This window comes from Dendrobates tinctorius, unplaced genomic scaffold (assembly GCF_039654945.1).
Source record: "Dendrobates tinctorius isolate UK_male_01 unplaced genomic scaffold, ASM3965494v1 ptg000117l, whole genome shotgun sequence".
NCBI classification, from domain to species: domain Eukaryota; kingdom Metazoa; phylum Chordata; class Amphibia; order Anura; family Dendrobatidae; genus Dendrobates; species Dendrobates tinctorius.
This window is the reverse complement of record NW_027361785.1, coordinates 1,568,357-1,594,720: the sequence shown is the minus strand read 5'-3', so window position 1 is coordinate 1,594,720 and position 26,364 is coordinate 1,568,357. Positions and strand designations below refer to the sequence as shown.

At 46.5% G+C, this 26,364-nt stretch overlaps 2 long non-coding RNA genes across 2 annotated transcripts in view; one reads left to right on the top strand and one right to left on the bottom strand.

Moving 5' to 3' along the window:
• LOC141101401 (uncharacterized) overlaps positions 1-19,856 on the bottom strand; it is a 51,142-nt gene extending 31,286 nt beyond the window's left edge. The window contains exons 1-2 of the long non-coding RNA XR_012234969.1: positions 19,630-19,856; positions 147-321 (exon numbers count right to left, since the gene is read on the bottom strand). This is a non-coding gene — a long non-coding RNA (uncharacterized lncRNA). The remainder of the gene's footprint in view (positions 1-146; positions 322-19,629) is intronic.
• Positions 1-26,364, top strand: part of LOC141101402 (uncharacterized) — a 133,009-nt gene that overhangs the window by 46,923 nt on the left and 59,722 nt on the right. The window lies entirely within an intron of this gene.

Sequence of the window (26,364 nt, the reverse complement as noted above, 5' to 3'; positions counted from 1 at the left end):
GTTGTAATCTTTTCTCGGCTCTTAGCTTTGGGTGGCACCACACCTTGTTTAAACTCCCAAACTTGCAGCCAACTATAAATTGTTACTTACTGCTTTGTTAAGCCCTGCTTCTAATATCAGTCCTGACATTAATTTGTATTTCTTACCACCAAATGTCTCAGAATTCAGTCTCTGACCTTGACCTCCTGGTTTTGACCAAGCATCACGTCTATTCTCTGCAAACTCGCTCCACTGGCCAACAGTCATTCTGTGGATGCAACTAGGTGGGCCTGCATAAGTCCAGATCACTGTAGAGGTTAAAGGGTTAAGGCCAATGTACACCTGTGCAAACCAAAGACAGAAACATAATGATTAAATACCCTGCAGTAAATAAATAAATAGCAGAGTGCATGAAAATAATATACAATATTTAGTTAACATAACATGGTTTTTAATGAAAAAAATGCGAAAGCTATGCCGCCTCGTCAAGGGAACCGTAATTGGGATAGTCCTAACTAAGATAAGGGTTGTGCAAACCCTGTCAAAGGAAGCCCTATTAAGAGCTTCTAGCCTTCCACAAAGTGTGCCTTTACAGTAGGCATGTACTGTATAAGAATGTTTGGTTTGGGTCAGGAGTGTATCATGATACATAGTCAGATGATGATAAACGGATGCCTGTATCAGGGCTAGCTGCCAGGTTTCCCCACAGATTATAGCTGATAGCTGGGACTTCAAGCACAGGAGACACATGATCATTAGCTAAATATCATAGGATCCTTTAACAAATAGGATATGTTGAAAACAGAAAACCTCTTTAAAATGGGAATAAAAGCAATTGTTTAAACGATATTTTGCTCTGCGGTATACTATTACGATAATCAATCTTATAAAGGTAGAAAAAAAAAAAAAGAGTCCTTGAACAACGGATGTGACTGTTTTACCTAAAATTCATTATCACAAATCTCTAGTGCACAAAAAATAATTAAGCTGGAGCTCAGATGAAAGTAAAAAAATCAACAGCCGATTATGTTCAAAATTGTCATATGAGGAGACATAGATTAAGGCGTTGCATGGAAAGTACACAGGATAAAAATCATTCACACTAAATATCTGCAGGGGAAATATTGACTCATCGTTGATGTTGCAGTGTTAGACAAAACAGTTTCTGCTTTTAATCTCTACATATTCCTAACTGCATGTTTTGCATCTTTAATGACTTTTTCCAGTGTAGTCGTAAGGGGGACGACCGGACCGTGGGTACCTGCTTGCCGGGTCCGGAAATGTCAAGGCTGCATCCCCTGTTTCCGGGGAGAAGCAATAACAAGCGGGACCTTACTCCTGATCTGGGGGGGAGGGGAGAGCGCGTGCAGCAGGGCAGTTTGGCACGAAACAAGGGCAGCATGCAGAGAGAGGTTTCCCCCACCAAGTACCGGTGCTGCAGGCCTGCGGCAGCCCCATCGACTGCAGAGGGACCGCACCAGAGAAAGAAAGAAGCCGGGAGTGTTGCAGCAATCCAGAGAGAGAGGGACTGCTGTGCTCAGGGAAACCGTGTGTTCAGCAGCAGTCAGGAAGAGAAGTGCTCCGTCCTGGGAGCACCCGCCACGCGCAGGTCAGCGTCCGTCGTCTCTGGTTGGCAGCCGTAGGGACAAGAGAGAAGGAGACGTACAGTGTGAGCCCTGTTCAGCTAAGTTCTGAACGTCAACCTAAAAGCCAGGGCAGAGTTTAGGACTGTTTGCTGCTGAATTCGTTGCCAGACCGTGGTCTGCAGTACCTCGTTGGAGAAGCATCGTGCCAGCTCTTGTCGGCAGTTGAGTCTTGGCGGGAACTGGCAGCGCGCAGCATAGAGAGAGAAGTGCAGCGCATCCCGTAGCTGACAGACATCGAGGTGCAGTGTGCCAGAGACTACAGAGAACAAGCTGCCAAATGCCTTGGGTCCATGAGTACAGTTCACATGCCACATTAAAGGGACCGTGTATGGGACTGACACTTGTGCCCTGAGTTTTGCTAGTTTTAGATTTGTTGAGCCACATTGGGCTTGTACAGTACTGTGGCCCGCACCCTTTTCAGCCACTGCAGCATATGGACTAAGCTCAGCGGAAGGTACCGAAGACCGACCGCTGCTGCCAGAAGACGGGGCAATGATGCCCACCGGACCTTCGTGGAAAAACACTGCTCTAGACGTTGCCGGTGCTATTGAGTTCCCAGCAGGAGTTACAGTCTAAGGAACTTCTGACACAAGTGCTTCCCAGGAACTGCTGTTACCTGATCCTTTATTCTTTACCTCAGAATATTGCTAATTGTCCTGTTTAATCCGTTTAACCCTTTACCTCCCTGCCTGGAGTATTTGTGGCACCCCTGAGGCTCAGCCGCCACAGAGGTACTGCACCTTTTCCTGAGGTGTAGTGCCCCACCGTCCAGGTAAGGTGGGAACTCCTTTCCACACTCCAACACTCGCACCCCACACAACAGGGTAGTTCTGCACAACCACATTACGGCTCAGTACTTAAAGAGTAGCAGAGCACCTTTGGTGGTTCCCTGCTTGGAACACTGGACGTGCTGGGAGGTGGGTGGAGTTAAGATACATAAAAGAGTGGGAAAGTGTAGGATGACAGGTCAGTCTGACAGAAGGTCAGTCGGGTAGGAAGTCACTCAGACAGGAGTGAGGATCCCTGGAAGAAGGGATGGAGGAAGGAGTGCTGCAGCTGCCTCAGTGATCTGAGCCAGCTGGCACGGGAAGGGAAAGGAAGGAGAAAGGCGTAGAACTGAAACCTAAGCTTCCATAAGAGAGAGAAAGACAAGTACGGAACGAAGGAGTAAGGAGAACAGAGAGGACGTGGGTTGGAAGAGGAACCCTGCCTATAGGTTCTCAGCGCAAGGCCGGGGCCCGGTCCCTTAGGTTGTATGGACACTTATGGTTCTGCAGCAGACACCGGTGGAGTAGTTGGCTGTAAATGCACTACTCCCATCTAAGACTTGTGGCACAACAGCAACTGGATAGAGAGCTGGGACTCAGGAGAAGGGAGTCCCCGAAGCAGGCTACAGCTGTCTGCCGTACAAGTAGAGTTCTTGGGAACATCAGTCAGGAGGAACTCCAGTGTAACTCAGTACTAGGAGATCTTCACACTTTAAGGCGCTATAGAAGAGTCGTTCAGAAAGGTACATGTTGGCGGAGAGTTGGAGGGGAGCGTTCCATCTTGCCTGGAGGTTGACCGAGTCTCTGACCCGGAGGACACGGCCCAGAGGCAGGCACCCTTGTGTACCGCAGACTGAGTAAAGCTTTGGAACTACAAGCCTCGGTGTCCTCCATTCATTCTTGCGCCAACCTGCTCAGCACCGCTACATCTGGGTACCATCCTTTACACCGCCTGCACCTCTCCTCATCCATTGCAACTCCACGGCCCTGGGGCTACAGCTTCACCTGTGGGGAGCTACACCATCTATGCTGCAACACACCACCAGCCCCAGAGGATCCGCATGCAGCGTCGGCCTAACATCTCACTTGCCGAACACCACAGATGGCGTCACGAACTATTCCACTTAAACTACATTACAAACTCCCATTGATTTTTGGGCGCCCAGGGCCACGGACTGGGTCACCGCTGCTGTGACACCTCCCCCTGACACCGGCCCGGTACCGAGTACCCCACGGCCCTGGGGGGCGACCAAACTTGGCGTCACGAAGAGGATGACGAGACCCGATACCATTGGGTTCTGTGTGCCTGAGATTTGTTGGACTTTGAACTTTTGAAAATGTGCAGAAGACCCAATTTAATACACTGTGACATGAATATAAAAAATGGCCGCTGGCACGGAGAAGAAGGGCGTGAAGAGATGGGAGGTCCTAGGAAAAGACCGCGAAGAGTCTTGGGCCTCCCCTGCCTGAAGTACTATGTGACAGCAACATGGCCCACCCCCTGAGGGGTTCGTATACTGGCTTGGTATGGAGGCGCTGGAAAAAGACGCCGCCCCCGGAAGGAGGGGAAGAAAAAGCCAGTGGCGGGAAAGGGGCCGAGGCGGGGAGAACACCATTTTGGAGAGAGAGGGAAGGAGGCCTGTAGAGCGCGCGGAGGTTAAGTCGGATCTCCCCGGCGCCATGGCTGAAGGCTCCGACCCCGTAGTGGAGATGAACCTACAGCAGCTGGAGGACGAAATTGCCCAGCTGATGCGCCGCCTGCAACTGAGGCAGGAAGCACTATGGACATTGAATCTGCAGCGCACCCAGGAGGGGCCTACACCTGCGGTACCCGCGACACCGGTACCAGCCGCTGCTGCACCGGACCTCTTCCCGGCAGACCCTGTGGAGCCTGCGGCCGGTGCCATGTCACCAGCAGCGTGCCTTGTTCCCTCTGTGCCGCTACCACTGGAGGAGTTGTACACAGCCCAGGGAGCTGAAGCGGAGGAAGAGAAGCCCCTGTCTGGACCTGATGTGGCTGCGCAGGTCCCGCAAGCGACCCCCGTGGAGCCAGAGCTGCCATTGGCTCCACCGCCGTCCCCGGTGTCCCACCGGGCAGCACCCGTTGCCACCATGCCTGCACCGGAGCGGAGACCACACCGCCAGGAGGCACCAGGTATATACCCTGGCCCTCCTAATGGGTTGCCCTCCGAATTCATGTTGTCAGAGGCGGGTTTGCGGCAACTTGAAATGGGGCAGTTGGAAGAGTCCGCTGGGGGCGCTAGTCAGTCAGAGATGGGGCGGTGGAGGAGGTCCCTACTGAGAAGGGTACGGCTGGAACAGGCGCGCACGATGCAACATCTTCGGGGAATAGAGGAGTCTAGGTTGCTTTGGGAAAGTGACCTCGGGATCCCATCACTGCCAAGTCCCCATGTTGTTGCCTGTCAGCGCCGACAAGCTGCAGAATCCCTCGGTGCTAGGCCTCGTACCAGAGTAGCGGAATCACCTATTGAGGAGGAGCAGTTGATGGGCATTGAGATGCATCATGGGTTCTCTTTACCACAGCTTCAGTGCCCTATAGCAGGTAACCAGCAACAGAATGAAGACACCCGAAGTATCACGTCTGGTAGTAGTTCCCAATCAGCTTCCAGAACCCCAGGAGGGGATCAGCATTAATTACTCTTGTTACCCAGGAGGGTTTATTTGCACTGTTGTGCCTCTTGTTTTATTTTTGACCATCATGGTTAGTTTTTGTTTTTCCAGAGTTGCCCTGTGTTGTTGGCAGCCTTCATATTGAACTAGCGATCATGAACTTGGAGTGATCCAAAAACTTTTACTTGTAAATAGTTGCACCTCTTTAGGTGCCCTCTCTTGGTTTATATAAGGACACTTTGCGAAGATGATGTCTACCTCAAAGGACACTGCAAGAGATCCCGGCTGGGAGCGGTGTCCAGCACTTACAAGAATAATTGTTGAAAGTTTTAATGTGAAGTATTTGATAATGTGTTTTATGATAGCTTTTATATAGAATGAGAAATGTTTTGATACAGGGATGAGAGATTTGAATAAAGAGTTGAAAATGTAAATGGTGAACCAGGTATCACGGGTGTCACTTGAAAGAAAGTAGAAAATGTGCACTAGAAAAGAGAAGAAATGTGTACTAGAGAAAGAAAGATGAAGAATACTGATGTGATAGTGAGTCACAAATAATAGCACTTAGAATTACGTAAAGTATGAAAAATTGCACTTTTTGACTTAGAATTTTTGGTAGTTGATTAATAACTGTTTGAAACGCTCAAGAATGAGTGCCTCTCATATTGGGAAGTATACTCTAAGAAATGTTTATTCAGCATTACAAAATTTTGTATGCTCCTGTACTGTCAAGTTTGTTTATCTTGCAGCCCACGGACGTGCTGTGTTTAACGGGGGGGTATTTGGCGCCCCTGAGGCTCCGTCGCCACAGAGGTACTGCACCTTTTCCTGAGGTGTAGCGCCCCACCGTCCAGGTAAGATGGGAACTCCTTTCCACACTCCAACACTCGCACCCCACACAACAGGGTAGTTCTGCACAACCACATTGCGGCTCAGTACTTAAAGAGTAGCAGAGCACCTTTGGTGGTTCCCTGCTTGGAACACTGGACGTGCTGGGAGGTGGGTGGAGTTAAGATACATAAAAGAGTGGGAAAGTGTAGGATGACAGGTCAGTCTGACAGAAGGTCAGTCTGGTAGGAAGTCACTCAGACAGGAGTGAGGATCCCTGGAAAAAGGGATGGAGGAAGGAGTGCTGCAGCTGCCTCAGTGATCTGAGCCAGCTGGCATGGGAAGGGAAAGGAAGGAGAAAGATGTAGAACTGAAACCTAAGCTTCCATAAGAGAGAGAAAGACAAGTACGGAACGAAGGAGTAAGGAGAAGAGAGATGATGTGGGTTGGAAGAGGAACCCTGCCTATAGGTTCTCAGCGCAAGGTCGGGGCCCGGTCCCCTAGGTTGTATGGATACTTATGGTTCTGCAGCAGACACCGGTGGAGTAGTTGGCTGTAAATGCACCACTCCCATCTAAGACTTGTGGCACAACAGCAACTGGATAGAGAGCTGGGACTCAGGAGAAGGGAGTCCCCGAAGCAGGCTACAGCTGTCTGCCGTACAAGTAGAGTTCTTGGGAACATCAGTCAGGAGGAACTCCAGTGTAACTCAGTACTAGGAGATCTTCACACTTTAAGGCGCTATAGAAGAGTCGTTCAGAAAGGTACATGTTGGCGGAGAGTTGGAGGGGAGCGTTCCATCTTGCCTGGAGGTTGACTGAGTCTCTGACCCGGAGGACACGGCCCAGAGGCAGGCACCCTTGTGTACCACAGACTGTGAGTAAAGCTTTGGAACTACAAGCCTCGGTGTCCTCCATTCATTCTTGCGCCAACCCGCTCAGCACCGCTACATCTGGGTACCATCCTTTACACTGCCTGCGCCTCTCCTCATCCATTGCAACTCCACGGCCCTGGGGCTACAGCTTCACCTGTGGGGAGCTACACCATCTATGCTGCAACACACCACCAGCCCCAGAGGATCCGCATGCAGCGTCGGCCGAACACCACAGGTGGCGTCACGAACTATTCCACTTAAACTACATTACAAACTCCCATTGATTTTTGGGCGCCCAGGGCCACGGACCGGGTCACCGCTGCTGTGACACCTCCCCCTGACACCGGCCCGGTACCGAGTACCCCACGGCCCTGGGGGGGCGACCCATATTCCCATGTTATTAAACTTGTTAACCCTTGCTCTGCCTCCTGTCCGTCCCTGCATCCCGCAACCTGCTCACACAGTTACATAGCACTCTTCATTCATCTATTATTTTTCTTAAAAACGGGGAGATTTAAGAAATCTGATACCAAGTTACCAAGAAGAGGTTGCCCATTAGCAACTAATCAAATTCCATCAATCTATTTTTTCAGAAGCCTTTTTGAAAGTGAAACTTGATTAATTGCTGTATGCAACAGCTCCATGTGTTTTTGGGTAATTTTAATAAGTGTAATTTAATTAGGCCGGGTTCAGACGGCTGCATTTCAAGGTCCGTACTCAAACTGCAATACCCCCGAATGACCGCAGGTCTTCTAACCTGATTTGTCCATGAGACTGTAAGCTTAGGTCAAGAGTCAGAGTTACTCTAATTATTGTAGTATGTATACAGTGGTGTGAAAAATCATTTGCCCTCTTCCTGATTTCCTATTCTTTTGCATGTTTGTCACACTTAAATGTTTCAGACCAGACAAATGTAAATATTAGACAAAGATAACACAAGTAAGCGCAAAATGCAGTTCTTAAGTGAAGGTCTTCAATATTAAAGGAAAAAGAAATCAAAACCTATAGGGCCCTGCAGCGTCGGACTGGAGCACATTGGGCCCACCAGAGAAAATCATTCATGGGGCCCACTATGTAGCTACATAGAAATAAATACAAGACCACCAATTGTGTGGTAAAACACACTAATATCAGGGTATAATATAAGGTAGTACAAATCTTAATTACCGTATATACTCGAATATAAGCTGAGATTTTCAGCCCATTTTTTTTGGCTGAAAGTCCCCCTCTCGGCTTATATTCGAGTCCTATACACCAGGAGGTAGGAGGGGAGGGGGGCGGGGTTGTCAGGTCATACTTACCCGTCCTGGCGTTGTCTCTGCAGCCCACCAGCTTCTCCGCGATCTCCCTTCCCTCCTTCAGCGGTCACATGGTACCGCTCATTAAACTCATGAATATGCGCATACTCATGATTTTAATGACCGGTACCACGTGACCGCTGAAGGAAGGAAGGGAGATCACGGAGAAGCTGGGGGTTGCAGAGACCGAGCCAGGACAGGTAAGTATAGCGATATTCACCTGTCCATGGTCCATTGCTGCTTGCTGCTGTCTGGCACGTCATCTGTCAGTGATGTTCAGACAGCAGTGGGCGCGGTGACGTGGCTAGTGCACGCCACGCCCCCTGCAGTCTGAACGTCACTGACAGATGACGTGCCAGACAGACGCAAGCAGCGATGGACCCCGGACAAGTGAATATCTCAGGTGCCAGCAGAGACACCGGCACCTGGCCCCCAGCGACGGAGAGGTGAGTGTCATTTTTTTTATTTTTAAATGCAGCAGCAGCATATGGGGGCATAATCTATAGAGCATCTTATTGGGGGCAGCATATGGGGGCATAATCTATGGAGCATCATATGGGGGCATAATCTATGGAGCATCTCATAGGGGCAGCATATTGGGCATAATCTATGGAGCATCTTATAGGGGCAGCATATTGGGGCATAATCTATGGAGCATATTATAGGGGCAGCATATTGGGCATAATCTATGGAGCATCTCATAGGGGCAGCATATTGGGCATAATCTATGGAGCATCTTATAGGGGCAGCATATTGGGGCATAATCTATGGAGCATATTATGGGGGCAGCATATGGGGGCATAATCTATGGAGCATCTTATTAGGGCAGCATATGGGGGTATAGTCTATGGAGCATCTTATGGGGGCATAATCTATGGAATATCTTATGGGGGCAGCATATGGGGGTATAATCTATGGAGCATCTTATGGGGGCAGCATATTGCGGCATAATCTATGGAGCATCTTATGGGGGCAGCATATGGGGGCATAATCTATGGAGCATTTTATTGGGGCAGCATATGGGGCATAGTCTATGGAGCATCTTATGGGGTCATAATCTATGGAATATCTTATGGGACCATAACCTTTATGGAGCAGCATATGGGGCATATTATTCTATGGAGCATCTTATGGGGCCATTATTAACCTTTGTGCAGCTTTTTATGGGGTGTATTTTGTATGGAGCATCTTATGGGCCCATCATGAACTTTATGGAGCATTATGTGGGGCTCCTGATTCAATATGGATATTCAAAAACATTTAACCTACTGATGTCTCAATTAATTTTACTTTTATTGGTATGTATTTTTATTTTTTACATTTACCAGTAGCTGCTGCATTTTCCACTCTAGGCTTATACTCAAGTCAATAAGTTTTCCAGTTTTTTGTGGCAAAATTAGGGGGGTCGGCTTATACTCGAGTATATACGGTATGTAGCAGGGGTTGGTGTAGAATTATAGAATCATAGAGGGGTAGCCCCCTCATAGAATATAATGTAGCCCCCCTCATAGAATGGAATGTAGCCTCCCTCATAAAATATAATGCAGCACCCCACAAAATATAATGCAACCCCCTCATAAGGTATAACGCAGTCCCCACCATATTATATAATGTAGCACCCTTATAGGGTATAATGCAGCCCCCCTCATATAGTATAATGCAGCACCACCACAGAATATAATGCAGCCCCCACATAGAGTATACTGTAGCCCCCTAATAGGGCATAATGCTGCCCCCCTCATATAGTATGATGTAGCCCCCCAGAATATAATGTAGTCCCCTGAGAGAATAATGCAGTCCCCCACAGAATATAATGTAGCCCCCATAAAGTATAATGCAGCCCCTCTCCACCCCATCATTGTCCCCCACCACCCCATCACTGCCCATTCCACCACCTCAATCATTGCCTCCTCCCCACCATCATTGTCCATTTCACAACCTCCATCATTGCCTCCCCCCACCACCATCATTGTCCCTCAAATCCATCAATGCCTCCCCCACTGCCATCATTGCCCATCACCTCCATTATTGCCTCCTCCACCACCATCATTGCCCATCACCAATCATTGCCCATTACCTCCATCATTGCCTCCCCCACCATCATTGCCAATCACCTCCATCATTGCCTCCCCCACCATCATTGCCCTTCACCTCCATTATTGCCTTCCCCACCTCCATCATTGCCTCCCCACCAATCATTGCCCATTACCTCCATCATTGCCTCCCCCGCCATCATTGTCTATCACCTCCATCTTTGCCTCCCCCACCTCCATCATTGCCTCACCCCATCATTGCCTATCACCTCCATCATTGCCTCCCCCACCACCATCATTGCCCATCATTTCCATCATTGCCTCCTCGACTGCCATCATTGCCCATCACCTCAATCGTTGCCTCCCCCGACCAATATCATTGCCCATCACCTCCATCATTGTCTCCCTCACTGCCATCATTGCCCATCACCTCTAGCATTGCCTCCCCCACTTCTATCATTTTCCATCACCACCATCATTGCCTTTCCCCACCATCATTGCCTCCCCCACCAATATCATTGCCCATCACCTCCATCATTGCTTCCCCCACCACCAATATCATTGTCCTTCCCCACCACCCCTCACACACACACACACAGCACCGCATCACTCTCACACTCACTAGCACACACACAGCACCACTTACACACGCAGACACACAGCACAACTCACCTCCCCACAGCAGCAGCACATCCCGGAAGCCTCTTTCTCTCCGGCAGCTTTCTCTCTGAGACACAGCATGCTAGATGATGATGTCATCCAGCTTGTCTGACTCAGACAGGAAACACCCAGAAAGCAGGATGCCGGGATGTGCTGCGGCTGCGGGGAGGTGAGTTGTGCTGTGTCTCTGCGTGTGTATGTGGTGCTGTGTGTGAGAGAGTGATGCGGTGCTGTGTGTGTGGTGTGGTGGGGCTGGGGATGGGCTGCCCACTATTAATGAGGAATGGTATTCACGCCTCTCCACACCCATAGGGGCGTGGGGGAAGCGTGAATATTCATTTCGCTTTGGCAGCGGGGACAGGATCCTGTCTCCCACTGCTGCTACGCTGGAAAAGGGCAGGCCCCCTTGACTTAGGGGCCCCATAGCCACAGGTTTGTGGGCCCCTTGAGCAGTGGGGGCCTTAGGCACCTGCTGGCCAGTATGCCAGCAGGTGTCAGTGCCTAGGCCCACCGGAGAATCCTCCGATGCTCCGGTGGGCCAGTCTGAGCCTGGGGCCCTGTGTGAAAAAGTGATGGCCCCCTAAACCTAATAACTGGTTGGGCCACCGTTATCAGCAACAACTGCAATCAAGTGTTTGCAAAAACTGGCAATGAATCTTTTACAACGCTCTGGAGGAATTTTGGCCTACTCATCTCTTCCAACTCTAAAATACATCCTTTTGAACCTGGCCTAATTGTGTCAATATTACAAAAAGCTTCCAATTTTATTTTAAAGTATCCAATTTTATTGCTCCTAAATATACAAATTGATGCTAAGTAGTGTGCAATCCAGATTGTCAAAAATGATTTCAATGGCCATGCCTTACTAAATTTATAGGATAGCATGAATAATGTTGTTTCCCATCCTCACAGTGCCTGTAATTCAGTGTAACACTGGAGTTGCTCCTTGGTGCTCCCCCTCCCTTCTGGGACATCATGTCACACATCAGGAGGCATGGCCTATTCCTTGGTGCTAGTAGCTGCCAGCCCCTTGATAACATCTGCTTCTAATCAGTCCAATATTAGGGGCGTGGTCTGTCCCCAGCTGCTAGTAGTGGCCAGCCCATGATAATATCTCCTTCCCTGCAATCCTACAGTAGGGAGCAGGCCCAGCCCCTTCCATGTCCCCTGATCTTGGACTGAGTAGAAGGAGATTATAAGGGGGACTGGCAGCTATTATCAGGTAGCCAGCCATGCACCCGCCATGCCTCCTGATCTCGAACTGAATATAAGCATATATTATCAGGGGACTTGCAGCTACTAATAACAAGGAGCAGGCCACGGCCCCAGCCATCTTGTGCTTTTAGCAGCTAAGACAATTTTTGCATTTTTGAAGAGTACAAATAAAGACTAAAATGCAAAATAAAAAAATGGATATGAATTCCCCATGATTGTATATGTTCCTAAAGTAGACTCAGCACTTTTACACACAGGCACTTTCAAAGTGAATATTTTTATGCATGAAAGTTGATGTTAGTGCCTAAAAATGTGACCCAAATAGAAAATTAGATACATCACACCTCCTTAAAATAAAAGTTTAACTACCTTGTATCTTACCGCTGTGCTCAGTCTTGCCATGTTGTAAGACCTGTAATATGTGGAGCTTATTGTCCAGCTTTTCATTAATTAAAGTCCCCCCATTTTTTGATAACCAGCAAAGATAAAGCAGATAGCTGAGGGCTGATATCAGGCTGGAAGGGTCTCAATGGATATTGGGCCCTTCCCAGCCTAAAAATACCAGCCTGCAGCCACCCCAGAAGTGGCGCATCACATGAGCGGCTCCAATTCTGGCTCTTCACCTCAGTTCTTTTTGATTGCCCTGGTGCTTTGGCAAATCAGGGTAATTGTTTTGGTGGTGGATTCCAGCTGTGTAGTGTCAGCTGACATCAAGCCCTGGTGTTAGTAATGGAGAGGTGTCTATCATACACCCCCCATTACTAGCACATTAATAAAGAAAAACACACACAAATGCTTTATTGGAATAAACACTCCCGACACTCCCTCATTCACTATTTTATTTAAACAAAAGAAAAAATCCCACGCAGGTCAGACGTAGACCACCTAATCTGACATAGTCCAGTGAATCTGACAAAAAGTCTATGGAGCCTTGTCTTGACAATCCATAAACAGCTATTTCCAGGTCATGCTGCACTGTGCTTGAATGGGTGACTCTAGAGTAGATAGGTAGATAGATAAAATTACTGTTATTGTGCACAGTTAAATAAGTTGAAGATGAAATGATCTCTAAAAAGCCTAAAGTTAAATAGGACACACTTCCTTTGTATTTTAGGGGAATTTTTTTTTTTCATCTTTTACATTTTAAAAATTACAAAAAGGAAAATGGGCCAATGCAAATGTTTGGGCACCTTGCATGGTTGTTACATAGTATCACCCCCTTTTGAAAGTATCACAGCTTGTAAATGCTTTTTGCAGCCAGACAAGAGTTTTTACATTCTTGTTTGAGGGCTTTTCATCCATTCTTCTTGAAAAATTCTTCCAGTTCTGTGAGCTTCCTGGGCCATTTAACATGCACTGCTATTTTGAGGTCTTGTTGAAATTTCATTGAACGCATTCCTCCCTCTACCCATGAAGTGTTCCCGTGCCATTGGCTGCAACACAACTCCGAAACATGATTGATCCACCTCCTTGCTTAATAGCTAGCGAGATGTTCTTTTCCTCAAATTCTGAGCCCTTTTTTCTCCACACATACCTCTGATCATTGTGGCCAAAGAGTTCTAATTTAACCTCATCAGTCCACAGACCTTGCTTCCAAAATGCATCAGGCTTGATTAGAAGTTCTTTTACATACTTTAGAAGCTGAATTTTACGGTGAGGACTCAGGAGAGGTTATATTATTTATTGCATCACATTAATATTATTATTAGCAATATTGCCCTAAATCTCCAAGACTGGCATTTTTTAAGCTGGGATTTATGAGGAGGTGGGATGGATTATAAAGTGCCTGATTTGTTAACAGGCGCATTCCTGTAAGGCCTCTTTCACACTTCAGTTTTTTGCATCAGTCAAAATCAGCCAAAAGGACGGATGGCGGATCCGTTGTAGTACTGATGACAACGGATGGCACCCGTCCGTTTTTTTGATGGATCTGACAAATGAAGAATTTTAAAGGAATCGCAGCCTGGAAAAGGAGAAAGAGAAAGAGAAAGAGAGAGAGAGAGAGAATGAATTTTTTTTGTCCGGCACCCAGAAAGAATTTCGGATTAAATGAGTGTCTGGAGGATCCTCCACAGAAAAAAACATTGCAAGCTCCGTTTTGAAATCTTTGAGGATGGTAACGGACAGGAACTTTTGGCGGATCTGCAAAAAAAACGGATGCAACGGACGGCAATCCGTCACAATCCGCCAATAATGGAAGTCAATGGGGGAAAAAAACGGATCCTCAAAAGAAAATTGAGGATCCGTTTTTTTCAAAACCTGGCGGATTGTGACTGATTGTAAAAAACTGAAGTGTGAAAGAGGCCTTAATGAATTAGATGAGGCACAAAGTGGTGTGCACCTCCCATTGTGCCTCACCCAAATCTAGTCGAAATGATGAGGTTTCGGCAAAATTTTGCAACTTTTTTTTTAACAACCGGATTCTGGTGTAAAAGCTTTGATGAACCGGGGCCTACATGTTTTGTTGGAAATAAATTCTTTAGAAACGAAGGAAGCATGAATGCTCATAGGATTTTGCATCCAGATAATGAATTTTCTGCTGTTGTCATATCACCTGACAAACTCAGTTTTTCTAAACCTCTAAGAAGGAATAAATTAGGTTTAATTTCAGATCAGATCATCTTCTCCAAGTATGCTTTCACTGGCAGAAATATATTAAACTTTAATTAGCCATGTTGTAGTCTTCTCCGCATGGACAGAAACAGTGTGGGTGAAGCTGTAAAAACAGACTGGCATCCAATTAAAGCATTACTGTCAGGCTTCAAAATAGCCAGAATCTGTTACTAAACAATCCTCAGTGACTGCTCAGCTCAAGGCAACATGGATTACTCAAAAGGAGGTCATCTGCTCAAAAAACATATTACTTGCCTTAGCTGGAGACAGAAATCAATAAGACTAAGCCTGTGCAAGTGTTGGTGCACGCTGGTGCTTGTATTTCTCTGGTATAGGTGCTGCAATAATTATTACATTATTCCCTACATGCCGTGTGTGGGAGTTCATGAATTCTAAGTAGTTAAATTATGATCTTAAGAAGAGATTTGCTGCATTAACCTGTTTGCTCCTGAAGTTTGCAATGTGATTTGATGTCAGTATACAATTAAGGCTATGTTCACAACTGCCTTAGCACTTCCTTTTTTTTTTTCTCTTTTTTTCATTTCGTTATAGGAACAGAAAAAGGAAATCATGCAGGGAACAGATATGTCACGTGACTGTCACAATTGGCACCTAATGACACCAGTGAGAATAATCCAACCCGTCATTTTATGGAAAAATAGATTTGAAAAAAATTCTAATTTGTAGAGCATTTACATCAACATCCTAATGAACTTGTGGTAACAATGGGTTTATACACTAAAATTATTTATAGAAGACTGAATTAAAGCTCATAGCATAGAAATAAAACAGCATGATGAGCCAGCGTTGCCGAATTTTCCCCCCAAAATTCGACTTGTGTTGAAAAAATTAGCATGAATCTCAATACAGGAAAGTTTGTAATTACTCAAAAATACATGTGGGGGAGAAGCAGGTCCAGAACATGGTATTTTGGTGCCTTAAGCAGATGAAGCCAATGGTGCCTCCCCTCCAAACCCAAGCAAGGGAATGCGTATGAGAGTGCTGTAACAGGGACTCAAATGCATCCCCTCCAACGAATCCGGTAACAAACTTTGACAACCATTTCCACTAAAATTGTTACCTTTTTCAGCGAAAAATACCAGCAAAGGTAAAAAACGGCAATTAAACAGGAGATTTACACTGAAGAAAGATAGTACACCTCTTTTAACAATGTAGACAGTACACCTCTCTGAACAGTGTCTGGGAGGCTGTGATCGTGAACTGAATAAGAAACTGACATGAATGGAAGGCTTATGACTTACTGAAAAGAAGGGCGGATACAGTTGTGGCCAAAAGTATTGACAGCCCTGCAATTTTGTCAGATAATACTCAGTTTCTTCCTGAAAATGATTGCAAACACAAATTCTTTTTTATTATCTTCATTTAATCTGTCTTAAATGAAAAAACACAAAAGAGAATGAAGCAAAAAGCAAAACATTGATCATTTCACACAAAACTCCAAAAATGGGCCAGACGAAAGTATTGGCACCCTCAGCCTAATACTTGGTTGCACAACCATTAGCCAAAATATCTGCGACCAACCGCTTCCGGTAACCATCAATGAGTTTCTTACAATGCTCTGCTGGAATTTTAGACCATTCTTCTTTGGCAAACTGCTCCAGGTCCCTGATATTTGAAGGGTGCCTTCCCCAAACTGCCATTTTTAGATCTCTCCACAGGTGTTCTATGGGATTCAGGTCTGGACTCATTGCTGACCACCTTAGAAGTCTCCAGTGCTTTCTCTCAAACCATTTTCTAGTGCTTTTTGAAGTGTGCTTTGGGTCATTGTCCTGCTGGAAGACCCATGACCTCTGAGGGAGACCCAGCTTTCTCACACTGGGCCCTACATTATGCTGCAAAATTTGTTGGTAGTCTTCTGACTTCATAATGCCATGCACACGATCAAGCAGTCCAGTGCCAGAGGCAGCAAAGCAACCCCAAAACATTAGGGAACCTCCGCCATGTTTGACTGTAGGTGCCGTGTTTTTTTTTTTTGAATGCCTCTTTTTTTCAGGTAAGTTTTGGCAAACTCCAGCCTGGCTTTTTTATGTCTCGGGGTAAGAAGTGGGGTCTTCCTGGGTCTCGTACCATACAGTCCCTTTCATTCAGATGCCGACGGATAGCACGGGTTGACACTGTTGAACCCTCGGACTGCAGAGCAGCTTGAACTTGTTTGGATGTTAGTCGAGGTTCTTTATCCAACATCCGCACAATCTTGCTTTGAAATCTCTTGTCAATTTTTATTTTCCGTCCACATCTAGGGAGCTTAGCCACAGTACCGTGGGCTTTAAACTTCTTGATGACACTGCGCACGGTAGACACAGGAAAATTCAGGTCTTTGGAGATGGACTTGTAGCCTTGAGATTTCTCATGCTTCCTCACAATTTGGTTTCTCAAGTCCTCAGACAGTTCTTTGGTCTTCTTTCTTTTCTCCATGCTCAATGTGGTACACACAAGGACACAGGACAGAGGTTGAGTCAACTTTAATCCATGTCAACTGGCTGCAAGTGTGATTTAGTTATTGCCAACACCTGTTAGGTGCCACAGGTAAGTTACAGGTGCTGTTAATTACACAAATTAGAGAAGCATCACATGATTTTTCGAACAGTGCCAATACTTTTGTCCACCCTCTTTTTTATGTTTGGTGTGGAATTATATCCAATTTGGCTTTAGGACAATTCTTTTTGTGTTTTTTCATTTAAGACAAATTAAATGAAGATAATACCAAATAATTTGTGTTTGCAATCATTTTCAGGAAGAAACTGAGTATTATCTGACAAAATTGCAGGGGTGTCAATACGTTTGGCCACAACTGTATATTGGTCACTGATACTTTTTTTAAAAAAAATGTCAGAAATGTATTTTTCTACATTTTGAGTTGTTTGCTTATTGTTCTCACTTTGGAATGTAAGCAATTGAGAATAGAACATTTAAATTCTTCACTTAGCAGCATAAGAATTCTGCACACTGATAGTTGGCCAATCATCATGCATCATGATATTCTCTGAAGGACAAAACCTCACTTTTACATTCTTAGAGTTGAGCGAAACAGGTCGGTCAGATTCAAAAATCGATGACTTTCGCCAAAGTCGGGTTTCGCCTAACGAAACCCGATACTAGCGTGAGGTCGGCCATGAGGTCACCGATCAGTGCACCAAAGTCTCATTTCAAATTATGCTTTCAGCGCCTTTTCTCACCCAATGAGGGAGGACGCACACTGGGGGCAACGCGATTACATGCGTAGCGGCCAGCACCATCTTAGAGAAGGGCATTGAAGCGATTGGCTGGCTTTGTGTGGCGTCTCAGTGGGTATAAAAGGCTGTGAACGCAAACCACCACCTTACTTCTGTCGATCTTACAATAGGGAGAGGTGCTGCTGTTGATTCTGAACAGGGAGAGCGTTAGGCAGGGAAGAAGAAAAAAAAAACTGCTTCTGCTGATAGCGCTTTTCACTGTACAGTTAGTGTGCAGTGAAAGGGGAGGATTTTTGTTGTGTGCAGCAGCACTAGTGGCGATTAGGCTGCCTTTTTAGGCTACCTGCTAGCTGCATTGCTGTGTGCACACTGCTGTTCAAACTGCTTGTTTCAAAGCACTCCAAATTTTATTATTTTGTCCTGGTGAGTTACTGAGCATTCATTTTTTCACACACCATCTAGCGGTGTACGCTCCTTACACACCACCGTGTATCGGCTGGTATCACGGACAAATAGAAGCTATCTGGGTGTGACTCTGGAAGAAAAAGCCGAGGAGTTTGTCCGTTTTTCCAGACCTACACCTTAGAGTTGTGTTCGTTTTTCAAACAGTTTCATATATCTGCTGTTTGATTACAGTCAAAACTAGACAGAGATAGCTTGTGTCAGTCCATATACAAATACACGGAGCTCGACAATTTTACATACACACATCGTACAGCGGAGTACGCTCCTCACACACTACCGTGTACCGCCTTCTAGCACGGACAAATAGAAGCTACCTGTGTGTGACTCTGGAAAAAAAAAAGAGGAGTTTTTCCGCTATTCCAGACCTACACCTTAGAGTCGTGTCCGTTTTTCAAACAGTTTCGTATATCTTCTGTTTGATTCGGTCAAAACTAGACAGAGACAGCGTGTGTCAGTCCGTATACAAATACAAGGAGCTTGACAATTTTCTTTACACACATCGTATAGAGCTGTTCGATTCTCCAACAGTATTGTATATCTGCCGTTCGCATTACAGTCACTTTTATACCTAGTCAGCGTGGTGTGTGTGTGACACTCCGTAAATACATATACGGAGATTGTTAGTTGCACAAAAATCATATACAGCTGTCCACTTCTGATACAGTTCCGTATATCTGCTTGTTGGATTACGGTCCAATACATACTGTGAGAGCGTCTGTGACTAACATAATATATACGTTGATTTAATTTGTTTAATACATCTTACGCAGCTGGACGCTCCTCATACAGTACCATCTCTCTGCTGGTATTTTTGGTACATTTTCCCAACCATGTATGGTGGAAGAGGCCGTGGACGTGGGCAGGGGGGCTCAGCTGGTACTGATGGTGGTGCATCGGCTGATTCTGGCAAAAGCACAATAGCAGCTATGGCAGGAGGTGTTGAGCCTGCGTCATCCTCTGGCCCAAGAAGGCCTGTAAGGTTGCCTTTTCTTGGAGTAGGAAAACCGCTTTTAAAGCCGGAGCATCAGGAACAGGTTTTGGCGTACATTGCCGAAACAGCCACCAGCTCTATTGCCTCCTCTTCTGAACGGTCAAAACCTGCAAGCACGGAGTCGTCAGTGCAGGGTTCTGGTCATAAAAACCCCTTTCCTTTTGTCCTTCACTCCCACCAAAAGTTAAGGATGTGGCAGCCCACACTTCAGATTACTCTATGGAGCTCTTTTCACATACCATGCCTGGGTTATCCAGTCAAATCCTGAATTCCCCAGTCCAAGATGAATCTTACATGGAGTGCACTGATGCACAGCCACTGCTAGATGATTCTGCTGGTACATTGACCCACAGCACTACATTGCCCTCACAGTCTATTGAGCCAGAATCTGACCCTGATGAAACCCAGGTGCCCCTTCCCGCATACTATACCCACCTTACACGGTGACACAGAGGAAGGTAAAGAGGAAGGTGCAGATGACTTTGAAGAGTAGGTGATGGATGACCCAGTTCTGGACCCGGATTGGCATCCATTGGGGGAGGAGGATGGCGCTGGCAATAGTTCAGATAAGGAGAAGGATCGGCAGCAGGCATTGACATCGCAGCAGCGGTTATCTAGCAGGCCCGTAGCTGTCCTAAAACATGGAACAAAAACTAAAAGAGTTGCAGGACAGCTTGACCAGAAGGTCAACTTAGCACAGCGTGCAAGGCCAGAAAATGTTTACCATAGTAGGAAGAGTGCAGTGTGTCACTTCTTTGTCCAAAATCCTACTGATGAGGCAAAGGTTACCTGTAAGAAGTGCGGAAGGACCTTTAGCCGAGGTAAACAACTCAGAAATTTGAATACCAGTTGCATGCTTAGACATTTTATCAACATGCACTTGCAAGCGTGGACGGACTACAAAACCTCAGGTAGCACATGTGCACCTGCTCCGACTGAAGGTAGCCAACAACGCTCCATCGCTGCCCCACTGTAAGACCACTGCCACCATTAAGAACACCACCAGCAATAAATGTGGAGGTGTCGTCGCAAGGCAAAAGCACTCAAGTAATCACAATGGCTTTGCAACACAACACTGAATCTAGCCCATCACCACCAATACCATCACCAACCCCCTCTCACTCCATCCGGTCCACCACTACTTCCCCCATATGCAGCTCTCCAGTCCAGCTCACCCTACCAGACACTCTGAGTAGGACAAGAAAGTACTCATCCTCTCATCCACGTACACTGTGTTTGAACGCCTACATTGCCAAACTAATCTCATTAGAGATGATGCCCTACCGTTTGGTTGAAAGCTAAGCTTTCCGCGACCTCATGGCCTACGCTGTCCCACGCTATGACCTACCCAGTTGGCACTTTTCTCGAAAAGCCATCCCTGCCCTCCACCGGCATGTGAAAGACCGCATTGTCCAAGCACTAAAGCAGTCAGTGAGTGGAAAGGTGCACCTCACAACAGATGCATGGACCAGTAGGCATGGCCAGGGCCATTACGTGTCCATCACTGCACACTGGGTTAATGTGGTGGATGCAGGTTCCACTGGGGACTGCGGCGGTGGAACAGTGATGCCTAGCCCACGGTATAGGAAACAGTTGGCTGTAGGCTTTCGACCCTCCTCCTCCTTCAGCGAAAGCTCGTCCACAGAGCGCAGTTGCGCGAGCACTACATCCGCAGCTGGCAGTGTTGAACACGACGTGTCCCACTATCGAACAGCTAGTGGTAAGCGTCAGCAGGCTGTGTTAAAGATGATGTCTTTGGGCGACAACAGACACACCGTGGAGGTACTGGCCGACTACTTGCAGCGACAAACAGAGTCATGGCTGAGCAGTCTACATCTTGAGGCAGGCAAGGTAGTCAGTGATAACGGCCGTAATTTTGTGGCAGCCATAGCCCGTGCAAAACTCACACACATACCTTGCCTGGCTCACACTTGTGGTGCAGTGCTTCCTTAATAATTATCCAGAGTTAACATCCCTGCTCCATAAGGTGCGAAGACTGTGCTCGCAAATCCGTCGCTCGGCCGTACACTCCAGTCGTATGCAGAAGCTGCAGCGATTGTTCCACCTCCCCAAGCACCGCCTAATCATAGACATTGCAACAAGGTGGAACTCCACTCTGCACATGGTTGAGAGGCTGTGTGAACAGAGGCAGGCTGTAATGCATTTGTGGGAGGATACACGGGCAGGCAGTTTGAGGGAAGACATGGAAATGTCGGATGTGCAGTGGTCAAAGCTGAAAGACCTCTGTAAAGTCCTTCAGTGTTTTGAGGAATGCACACGGCTGGTAAGCGCAGACGACGCCATCATAAGCATGAGCATCCCACTTATGCGTCTGCTCATGCAAAGTTTGACGCACATTAAGGATCAGGCGTCTGCAGCGGAGGAGGAGGAGGGGGGAAGCCTTGATGACAGTGAGCCATTGTCTGGTCAGGGAACTGTCCTGGACGAGGTGGAGGAAGAAGAGGAGGAGGATGAGGGGAATGATTATTTTGGGCAGGAGGATGTTTCTCAGGGGGCAAAGAAAACGTTGGCGTTCCAAGGTCAGGGTGTTATGAATGGGTCACCGAGGAGGAAAACAAGACCAAGCTAAGTCACAGAAAACCAGAGAGGTTGTAACTACGCAGATTGCAGACCCCTGATCCTAACCACACAACTAACAGCAGCCGTGGAGCGTACCTATAATGATTCTAGACGCCTCGTCACAGCCGGAGGACTAAATAAGCCTAAAGCAAGAAAAGGGGAAATCTAAAACGGCCCCAGAGCAGACCCCAAAAGAAGAGACAGCCCTCACACATGCATTGACGGTGAGACAAGATAAAAACACGAACACAGGTAGGAAAATAGGTTGAGCAAATGATGGGGCCCACACTAACTAGAAAGGACAGGAAAGGAAAGATACTGTCTACAATCACGCCAAAAAACCCTGCAAAAATTTCCAACACTTCTGATAGAAAAAAACCCTGAAGTCACTAGACTTCACCCAATATATCAGCACTCTGGCATATTCTGAGAACAGAGCAGAAAGAGGCCAATCTAATAAGGGACAAAAAGCAAACTGGCACATACAGTGACATAAGAGTGGAAATTTAGCACAGCCCCAGCTGGGGCTGGCTGACCACACAAAAAACTGAATAGACCAAACCAAATCAAATGTGAACATTAGCAGAGACAACTTAGCTTGAGAAGGCAGGAACTGAGCTGGAAACTAAGACCTCAGGAGGCAGGAAAAAATCACCAGCATGGGAATTGGGAGTCGGCTGTCTTAAATCCAGTCTGAGACTCCAGATGTCCAATTCTCATCCTCATTATCAGGTGGCAGGTCTCTGTTAATTAAATCAGCTTCATTACCTCCTGCCACCACCAGAGGGAGCACGGAAAGAGAACTCACAACTCCTCTGTCAGCACAACCAGCTCCCTCACCAGAAACCAGAGGCAGACCAGAAAATGAGTTCACAACACAGGGACAGTGTTTGTACGTGACTGTAGGGATGTGGATTTGCCAGAAACTGCTCCTCCACCCACCACGGGCAGTGCATCATTGACACCTGGGACACTGGCCCACATGTGCGATTATGCCTTGCGGATCCTAAAAAGGGACCCCCGCATTGCCAAAATGATGAGGGATGACGACTACTGGCTGGCCAGCATCCTTGATCCACACTACAAAGGCAAATTACACAACATCATGCCACAGGAGAACCTAGATATAATATTGGCAAACAAACAAGCAACTCTGGTAAACTGTTTGTTTGAGGCTTTCCCAGCACACAGCAGCTGTGCTGGTTCTCCCACGAGCCATAGTGGGCACAATAGAAGAGGTGCTCGTGGTGCACACAGCAGAAGTGGCGTTGGAGACAGGGGTTTAATGACCATGATGTGGAATGATTTCTCAAGTACAGCTCACACGACTGCTAATACTGCATCAATTAAAAGTGACAGGAGGCAGCAGTTGTCAGCTATGGTTACAAACTATTTTTCCTCCCATATTGATGTTCTCCCTCACAGGTCATTCCCCTTTGACTATTGGGCCTCTAAACTGGATGCCTGGCCTGAATTGGCACAATATGCCTTACAGGAGCTCGCTTGCCCTGCTGCTAGTGTGTTATCTGAAAGAGTCTTCAGTGCTGCTGGATCAATCCTGACAGAAAAAAGGACCCATCTGTCGACCCAAAATGTTGATGATCTAACCTTCATTAAAATGAACCATGCATGGGTTTCAAAGGATTTTGTCCCCCCTTCCCCTGATGACACATAGGTTACCAGAAAAGTGCCTCAGTTTTTTCCTCCTCTTCCTCGGACTTGCCCAATTACGCCCTTTGCAGCAGCTGAATGTCCAGCCAACACCAACATATGCCAATTTTTAAACCTCCCTAACTGGGCTGCCCACCCCTCCCCCAATGGCTGGGGTCAAGACCTGGTGCACCCAGGGGCATGCTACAGATACTCAGATGGTGGGAGGACCCACTCGCCATCAGAGACACCAGGGTACTATGAGGGGCCCTGTGCCAGTACCGTCGACCACGATTGTGCCCCCCCTGCTTGGTCATGGCCACAGCACTTGCAAGTTGCAATACTTACCTCTCCCTGCTCCACCACTGTCTAGTCTGGGCAGTTAAATCCTTCACCGGGGCGGCCACTAGAAATTTGGTGTATTGATCAATGATGGTTAAGATGTAGCTATGGCCTGTCCTGCTGGCATCTACCTTCAGATGATCAATGGCTACCTGAGTTGTGGTATGTGTTAAAGGGGCGCACTGACACTCTTTGGCCCAGGGCACACGAAAACCTGGAGCCAGCCCAACCCCCCCACAACTTTAGCCAAATAACCCCCAGTTTTCAATGCTTAACTATTATTAGGAAGCAAATTAAGGTTGACAAGCTTCAGTTATAAGAATTGATGTTTTTGGCATTGAAATGGGCACTGTAGGTGTGTTTACTGTCTTCCACTCCCTGCCGACTTTGCATCCCCATTGACTTTCATTGGGTTTCGTGTTTCAATCGGCCTCTGACTTATCCCTATAGTCGGCCGATTTTGTTGGACCCGACTTTTGCGACCCGAAAAAAAGGCAAAGTCGCTCATCTCTATTCTTAATTTAAATTTGCAAACATTTCTACATTTTGTTTTTTTTCAATCAAGATGGGGTGCAGAGTGTACATTAATGAGAAAAAAATGAACTTTTTGAATTTACCAAATGGTTGCAATGAAAACAAAGAGTGAAAAATTTAAAGGGGTCTGAACACTTTCCGAACCCACTGCATGATCAAGCCATTCTTACATAGAAATGAATGGGATCATTATTTATGGTGCTTTGTCAGTGTTTTTTCGGCACAGACACACCAGAAAAAGAAGCAGTGTGAACATATCCTTTAAAGGGGTTGTTCAATAAGTCTGCAGTCACTCTTTGTGACTGCAGACTTATGAGTACCCCCCCAGTGCACGCACTGTGCACTGCGGGGATTTGCCAGTTTCAGACCGGGGAATGGAGGGTATGTATGCGTTAAGGGCCTGTCACACTAAGCGATATCGCTAGCAATAGCGCTATAACTTGTGATGTTATAGTGATATTGCTAGCGATATCGCTGTGTCTGATACTTATCAATGACCCGCTTCCCTGCTGGTTATCGCTGATCGCACAAGAACGTCCTGGACTGTTTCTCATCGTCAGCTTCCTGCGGCGCTTCCTGTGGAGAGACGAGCGACGAGCGTGGAGCCGGGCGGGAGGACGTCAGGATCGCATAGTGTGACAGGTAAGTAGTGACTCCCGTCCCCAGCGATGTTGCTGGTGAGATCTGCCTGTGTGGCAGCTCACTAGCGACCACTTAGCGATGTACCAGCGATCCTGACCGCGTCATATCGCTGGTCGGGATCGCTGGTACATCGCTAAGTGTGACAGTACTCAAGGTCACTTATATACTGTAGAACAAGGCTGCACCCTCTAGTCGGCCACACCCACTGGCCATCCGCGTGCACCGGCCATCCACAAGTGCATGGCCAGGGGTATGTATAACTCATACATACCAACCATTCCCTGGACTGAAACTGGCGAATATGCACACAGAGTGACTGCAGACTTATCGGTTTTAACTGGACAACCCCTTTAAAGTATAGTGAGTAGCAGAGGACACACTGTAGAGTATTTTTTTCTTGCATCAAATCACCACAATTTTTCCTAATAACAAATGCATGAGCAGGACAAAATCTCTGAGTCTATTACTTCTTGTCCTCAGATGTCCTCAGCATTTGTGATGTAACTGGTTTAAAGAGTTTACGCAGGATTACAATACAATGCTGCTTTCTTCTAGTAACAGTGCACACTTGACTGTGGGTCATGTAACATTGCAGCTTAACTGCATTAAAGTTCAAAGGACTAAGCCTGAATACCAGACAGAACCTGTGAGCAGATGTGGGTCCGTTAATGCAGGAATGCACAACAGCCTTTTTTTCCTATACAACCTCTTTAATACAAGATGTTACCAGCACAAGTACTGGCAATGGTTGAAATTTACGTCTGATGTCTTTACTCATTCAAGAGTAATCGCTATATCAGTTTTTTACACAAAAAAGAAATTAATTGACTCAGCACTATCATTAAAATGGGGTAGGGGCCTAAACACTGTGGTACGACGTGGGTAAGCCAAAAACCCCGCACTGCTCAGCTTAAAAGTCCCAAGCGGGAAGGAGCAAGTGATATGTCTGAAGAAAAAAGGTTTAGCGGCACTCACCAGTGAAGATAAAACAGATAATCTTTATAGAAATCCTTTAAAACGTTGAAAAGAGAAAAGTGTAGAGGGTGCGGCTATGCAGACATCCGGTTTGTGTCTGAGTTCACTTCCACGGGTCTGAGACCTCTCCTCGCTGCAATGTTTTAAAGGATTTGAATAAAGAAACTGTTTTATCTTCACCGGTGAGTGCCGCTAAACCTTTTTTGCTTCAGCCATTTTATTTTTTTCCTTTCCAATAAATTAAATAGTGCACATGACAATAAGAAAACTTTTCAATATATCTTATCAGAGAAATCTTATTTTACCTCCTGAACTAATGATTTACAGTGTATTGAAAAAGAATTGTTAGCCCGTGAACATTTCAATATTTTTTCACATTACACCCACAAACCTAAGTGTATTTTATTGGAGATTTTATGTGATGTACCTTTACATCCAAGTGTAAAG